This window comes from Palaemon carinicauda, chromosome 18 (assembly GCF_036898095.1).
Source record: "Palaemon carinicauda isolate YSFRI2023 chromosome 18, ASM3689809v2, whole genome shotgun sequence".
Lineage (NCBI taxonomy): Eukaryota > Metazoa > Arthropoda > Malacostraca > Decapoda > Palaemonidae > Palaemon > Palaemon carinicauda.
Genome location: NC_090742.1, coordinates 109,796,455 through 109,804,322, shown reverse-complemented (window position 1 = coordinate 109,804,322; position 7,868 = coordinate 109,796,455). Strand labels below are relative to the sequence as shown.

Here is a 7,868-nt window from a genome sequence, read left to right as displayed (position 1 = left end):
CATGTCGATTTATGCCTGGGGTCTGGCCAGTTTTCATCATCACGATGTCCAGTGCCGATTGGTCATGGTGGGAGATTTTTGTCTGATCCCTCACAACAAACAAACATAGTATGGGAGGCACTGGCTAGTACGATTTGCTGTTCATTTAAAATCCTAGGACTTTAAAACACATATCAGGTTAACTTTTACGTGAAATTTTATTCATATAGACATTAAAAGTTTTTATACAATAGTAATACATTTGTTATATCACATGGGAGTCCGTTGTTTGGCGGTAAGGTTACATTCTGGCAGTGAATAGAGATTTCAACGCTTTTGCAGTATTGCTTCTATCAGCAATTTTCTTGTTTGATACCTTGAGAATGGAAAACATTATAAAGAATTCACAATTCAAATTGAATGGTGGGTAGCACGACTGATAGATACGATTCTATTAAACCCTAATACATGAAAGACAAGCTGAACTAAAAGATTAAAACAGTTTCAGTTAAAGGTAAGGAAAAAACATGAAACATTGTAAAACAAAAAATGACTTCAGCATTATGAATAATACACCTTAATGTAGCAAATTAAATACTCTTTTAAATTAAAGAAAACAAATTAAACAGATTTTTTGTGGTTCACGGAAAGAGGGTATGAAATATTACGTGCCCTCTCTAATGTACCAAACAGGTTATACCCTAATTTACTGAGAACGGATTGGCAGTTGGCTTCGATTTTTAACAGCGCACGCTCTGTAATAGCAGTCCTCCTAGCCTGATATGGCTCAGTATTATTCCTAACTGTTCCATAAACAGCGACACGTCGTTTCTCCGCCGCTCTTGAGACGTGACTCTCTATGTACGCGGCCCATTTCGGAGAGAGCTCTGCATCATTTTCTCCAACCAGAAATCTCCAAATCTCCGTCGCTTTACCTGTTGGGGTTGTGTGATTTTAATTAAATGGCCAAGAACATCTTACTTTTATTTTTTGGATATGTTTAGTTGGGGTATTCCATGCTTAAGCGCAGACATTAAACGTGAACTGTTCTACACTATTGATATTAATTAACTCATTTTGCTATGTATTGTAATTGCAGTGTTTAAATTCCGTGCTATCTATTTAGAATTTTTATAAAATATTCATTACTTTCAATAAGTTACTCTAAATTTGCTTAAAACTATTTCATTCTGTCGGGGTATTGTGTGATTTTAATTAAATGCCTAAGGACATCTATTTTTATTTTTAAACGGTGAATCTATACTAAAGGGCAGACATTAAAAGTAAACTCGCCAACTCGCCTTTTGTAATGTATTGTAATTATATACTATGTTTAAATTCAGTACAATCAATTTATGATTTTTCTTGTTCCGATAGTCATTGTTTTATAATAAACTATTCCAAATTTGCTTAAAACTAGATAATCCTTACTTAATTGATGACATCTCTGAATAACTTCATAATTCGAATCTAGTATGTGAATTCCGCTAGTGCCATTTCCACCTTTGAAAGATAAATCAAAATTCATATAATATCTAATAATCTTTTTTTCTGGCAGAAAATCTTTCACTTAAAAAAAAAAATTCTTATTACTGTTATTGTTGAAACAGAGCGAAGATGAAAGTTAATGTTATAGGTATCAGCCAACATTCAGTCAAGGACTTTTTTAAGGATAGAAATACTGTTAATGATTCAAAGGTGAAAAACACATAGGAGTAACGAAGTAAGCACTAATTCATTTCTCACCGCATTCGCATATCCATTTAAGAAAAAGCACAACGATAGATTTCTAACCCGGGTTTATAATCTATTTCCTTTGCTGTCTTAAATCCTTGCCTTTTGCATAACTGGCTCAGTTGGGATCGTTGTCGCACATAAAGAAATAGTCTGGATTATTCTCTAGAAAGGCTATACCATTAAATTCAAGTCCGCTCTCTCTCTCTCTCTCTCTCTCTCTCTCTCTCTCTCTCTCTCTCTCTCTCTCTCTCTCCTTCTTCTTCTTCTTCTTCTTCTTCTTCTTCTTCTTCTTCTTCTTCTTTCACCCCGTTATCTCTACATTAAGGGGTAGGTTGCCCAATGAGCCCTCTCCAATGCCTCCTATCAAAGGCGTACCCTTCCACCAAACCTCTTCTCTCTCTCTCTCTCTCTCTCTCTCTCTCTCTCTCTCTCTCTCTCTCTCTCTCTCTCTCTCTCTGTTACAGGATTGTAATGTTTCAAAGAGACTTTTGTCATTATGACGTGTCAATTATTGGCTTTATTCGGGAATCTGCATGGTGGCCTCTCTCTCTCTCTCTCTCTCTCTCTCTCTCTCTCTCTCTCTCTCTCTCTCTCTCTCTCTCTCTCTCTCTCTCTCTCTCTCAAAGGTTGTATCTACGCACTGTATAAGAGTAAGTGCTAATTAACCGTTCTTACCAATAGGATCCAAACACAGCTGTTCATATGTTATCCCCATAACCTTCCCTGGGTATTCTTGCATCAACTTGGGCGTTTGTAATATGTCGTCTTCAATCAAAGGACAGTAGTATCCAGGATCCAACTTATGGAGTTGATTCTTGGCCATCGAGTATAACGAACCTCTCGGATCTCTCACTAAATGGATAACTTTTAGGTCGACTTGGGGGTCATCCAACAATGGCCTCATACACATCATTCAGATGCGAATAACCTTGAAAACAAAAAACAGAATTAATACAGTTGTTAAAGCTAAGATGACTTAGAAACAGTCATAAAAAAGACTGGCAATAAAAACAGTTGCGTTGGTGATGAGGATTTGCTTTGACATGTAATTGTTTCAGAGTTTTACCAGGATATTCCACTTATTCCTGAAATTATACAGTTTATTAACCAGTGGATATCTTACATTTATTCTTACAGATCATCTTTATCTCATGGCAAAGAATGTGTAAAATTTATTGTAATGTTAAAGCTCCCAACATTTCAAAAGATTACCTGAAATTTTGTCATTTCCGTTGCCTGATAGTAGGTTGGCAAGGGCACCAGCCACCTGTTGAGATACTACCGCTAGAGAGTTATGGGTCCTTTGACTGGCCAGACGTACTACATTGGATCCTCCTCTCAGGTTACGGCCCATTTTACTTTTGCCTGTACATACACCGAATAGTCTGGCCTATTCTTTACATATTCTATTCTGTCATCATACACCTGACAACACTGGGATTACCAAATAATTTTTCTTCATCCAATGTAATTGTTCAGTGGCCACTTTCCTCTTGCTAAGGGTAGAAGAGACTCTTTAGCTATGGTAAGCAGCTCTTATAGGAGGACACTTCAAAATCAAACCATTGTTCTCTAGTCTTGGGTACTGCCATAGCCCCTGTACCATGGCGTTCTATTGTGTTGGGTTAGAGTTCTCTTGCTTGAGGGTACACTCGGACACACTATTCTTGCTTTATTGTAGTGGTTATAGTTTTTATAGGAAATATTTATTTAAATTATGTTTCTTTTCTTAAAATATTTAATTTTTTCTTGTTTCCTTTCCACACTGGGGTATTTCCCTGTTGGAGCCCCTGGGCTTATAGTTTCTTGCTTTTCAAACTAGTGTTGTAGCTCAGCAAGTAATAATAATAATAATAATAATATTTTCATTTTTGACTGCATATATATATATATACATATAAATATACTTATTTATTAATATGAAAATCAATGACCAGCGATGATAATGCATATCTAAGTTCCATTTAAAAGTTCAAGGGTCGTTCGTGAGTGGCAGATGCAGGGTAAAGGTCATTGTGTTGTCGTATACTGTACTAGAGGTAATCATATACAAAAAAGGATCGGTATTCGAGCCTACCTTCACCCAAAATAAAACCATGGCGGAGTAAGCAATGGCTGATGATGTCTAAACAAGTCTGTCAATGACTCCTTAACACTCTACCCATAACTGACGAGAACGGTAAAGGTGTGGATACCAATGAAAATTAATATACGTTTAGCATAGAAAACACCCAGTGAGGCCCATAGAATGTGTTTCCAGCATTTTCACTGTCGGACACCTGCGAGATGATATATGAATTTAGTTCATTGTTTACAGTTTAATAGTTTAAAAGATAGAAGAGGAAAATGGATTAGATTTAAAAACATGCATGATCAATGTGAAGCTTGTGAAGACCTGAGATGGTGTCACAAGAGATGCTTGGGAGTGCAAAATATACTGAACACCACAAGAGATGCGAATGAAGAAGGTATAGGACACATGAGGTTTTTTCTTTAAGCTGGTATGGACATAATAGATACGCATACAACACAATACATCAGCAATAACTAATAGTCAGTTCTCTGGACATCAGACATCTATATCCATCAACATGACACAATATGACCATGGGTAAACCTCAATACCTGGTATGGCCACCATTTGCATTCACAACCACAGCACATCATCTGAGCATGAGGTGAATGAGATGGTTGGTGGTGTTCATGGGATGTGATGCCACACCTGTCCTGCAGGGTGGTTACCTCTAGCTGTGCAGCTGTCATTGGCCTTGGATGCGACGACATGTTCAAACATCTCTAGAGGTACATCATCCTAAAAGTGCTCAATAGGATAGAGATCAGGACTAAGAGCCAGCCAGGGCGTGGTGCTGATATTGTGCTCTTGCAAGAAGTCTTGAGTAATTCTGGCAGTGTGGAGATGAGGGTTTTCCTGTTGAAACAGGATGTTGCTACGTGTTGCAAAAAATCGGTACAACCTGAGGCCTTAACACCCGATCAATGTAGCACTGAGTAATGACACCATTGTCCCTACCAGCACCAACGATCTGAAAAAATTCAAGGTTAGTTCTCTGGTTTAACCCTATTCCATCCCAAACTATTACACATGGACCATCCCATGAGTTCCGTTCAAGAACGCACCGGTCATAAAAGCGCTTACCTCGATGTCGCCATACTCACCTCCATAGGAAGGATGAACACAATATCAACTTTCATCAGAGAAAAGAACTCTTCTCTACTGCTGTTGAGGCCAATTCAAGCATGCTTGCTCCCACTGCGCTCTTAGGAGACAGTGACATTGCGTGAGAACAGAACCTTGTGACGGTTGCATACACTGAAGCCCTCTGTCACAAAGTTGCCGTCTGATTGTGTTTGAGCTTACAGTCCTTCTGTGGTTTCCAATGACATTCCTAGTGGTTTCACTGGCCAATAGGAAACGTCTTTGCAGATGTGACCTGTGAATGTAATGATCCTGACATTGTGTTGTCTTATATGTTCTGCCGGTATGATGAACTGTTACTGGTAGATGGTGAAAACATAGACGTCAAAGATGTTTCCACATCTCTGAACACTCCCACCCACTTGAAGTTACCCAAGAGCCCTCTCTAGCTCTCTTGATCTGTGGCAATCGTTATATTGTCACTGATGTTAATAAGTCAATGATTCACAATGACACTTGTAGTTTATAAAGACATCATCTTCATGAACAGTTTTTGCGGCATAATCAACACATGCATTACATGCGTATTCATCCCACACTGACTTCAATGTCATTGCGTTTGAGTACTCTGAATTAAGTGTTCTCTGTTTTAAATTCTGGTTACGGTCGTTTGCAAACAATTAAAGCCCATTAAAATAGAACTATAGCAGCCAACCATGTTCACAACCATTTTTCCATCTTAAACACGAACTTGAAAATTTTGCATTTTTTTGAAGTTCAGTATATATTTATATTAGGTTTCAAATATCCGAAATACCGAAGAAAGATATTAGGCATTAGAAACACGAGATGGTTGAAGCACCTGTATTAGAGGATGGAAAATATATCTTTTACCTTAGGAATTTGATAAAATGTAAAACAAGTAATAAGAGAAAGTAAGAAAATAGAATAGTAACAGTATAGTCAATGCACGAGAATTATGTCAATAAACAGAGCCTAAATTTATATGTTCATAAGATTTGGGCTACTTTCCACCGTAGTGACATAGACATCTTTAAAGAATATGGGGTAGATTTTAATCAGATGTGATGAATCATGCCCGTAGTCAAAGCCCAGGATGGTTTTGACACTTAATGAGAAAGTGAAACAAACAGATGAACAGAAAAGTTAACGATATGGATACACCATGAGTAACACCAGTAAGAAGTCCAAATGCTCTTTGATAAAAGACAAAGATGAAAACTAAGACCAGATAAGAATTCTGGGAACAAGCACACAGGGGTGAACTCGTTTACCTTCTACCCTGTAAGGGTAAAATCTGATAGAGAAGTATCAGCACTACTGATAATGAATACTAAAAGGGCATGAAGATCAACTGCCAAACATTGCTCTAGACTTAATTGGGAAGAGACATGACTTTTTCATGGTTAAATTGAGCTAAATACAGACAGGATTGATCGATTGATTAGGAGTTATCTGCATCCTGATACAGACAGGACAAAACCTATTTAAATAAAGCTGTTTTCTCCACACGTATCCATTGTTTAAATAAACAGAATTCAATGCAATTTTACCAAGAAAAATCTTTGCTGATAAATGTCAGTAATATGAGTTAGATGAAGTCTACTCCACCAAATTCATGAAATATCTAAATGGATCTGCATATTTCATTGAAGTCCGATCTAGGAATGATGATATCTGTAGTTTTGCTGTGAGGGAAAATGGAACTAATGGTACCTAACAGAAGCTGTTTTCAAATTTTACGGTATGATATGAAAACTCCTTTTTGTGGCTTTCACTCTACAAAGGAGCTACAAGTAATTAGTTCATCTACAGAGACTCCATTTACTCTTGGGTAGAGCGAATTAGTTTAAACATTTAGAGAGTTTCCATGATCTTGTCTAACTTCTTTAATACGTTTACTATGTTACTGTTCACTATGTCGGCTGGAAGTCTGTTCCATGTATTTGCTATTTTGTATGCAAATAAATTACCACATTGATACTGTTGTATCTTATTAATTCTAGTTTGTATCTGACACCTCTGGACTGATTTGTGCTAAGTGTGAAGAGATTGTTGTAGTCTACATTTGTTATTCCTTTTAGAATTTTGATTTTTTTTTTTGTATTAGATGTCCCCTTAGTCATCGAGTTTGTAGATCAAATAAGTTTAAACGTTTCATTCTCCGTCTATATCTAAGTTGTCTTAGTGTTGGAACTAGTTTGGTGGCCCTAGCTTGTACTGCTTCCAGTCTATCTATATCCTTCTGAATACTTGCATTCCAGAATTGGACTCCATATTCTAGATATTCTCTTACTAGTGATGCGTGAAGCTGCAATACAGTGTCTTTGTTTTTGTATTTGAATTGTTTCTATATGTAACCTATTACTTTATGTGCTTTCTTTTCAACTTTTATTCTTTGTTCGGTGAACTTTAAATCTTTGCTAATAATACTGCCAAGAGCCTCCTCCTGGTTCACACTTTCTATTTCATTACCAGCAGTGAGTAGTCTGTTTGTGGGTTATTATAACATATGTGCGTAGTTTAGCACTTCCCATAGATGAAAGCCATTTACCATTTTCTGGACCTTTCTGCCAACTTAATTAGATCTTCTCTTAAGGCCTCTACATCTGAGTTTGCAGCATTTATGCCTGGTTTAATATCGTTTGCAAATTTGGCTATCCTAAATCTATGTCGTTAATGTAAATCAGAAATAGAAATGGGCCAAGGACGTATCATTTAGGTACTCCGCTTGTAATATAACAGCTGCCCACTCTGAAGCTTCTCCATTCTCTGTTTTCTGTTTGTCAGTCAATCTTCGATCCATTCAGCTGGCTCATCAATAATGCCTAGTGCTCTGATTTTAGCCTTTAATTTTTCATGATTTTCTTTATCAAAAGCCATATGAAAGTCTATGTATATGAGTTCCGTATAACATAATCTCAAAAATACTATTTTTCCTGCTGGGATAAATGTCTGAGTAACTTGGAGGGAC

The 7,868-nt window shown here is 37.0% G+C and overlaps 1 pseudogene; it reads right to left on the bottom strand.

Annotated features, from left to right (window-relative positions):
• Positions 1–600: 600 nt before the first annotated feature.
• Positions 601–7,868, bottom strand: part of LOC137657484 (carbohydrate sulfotransferase 1-like) — a 41,680-nt pseudogene continuing 34,412 nt past the window's right edge.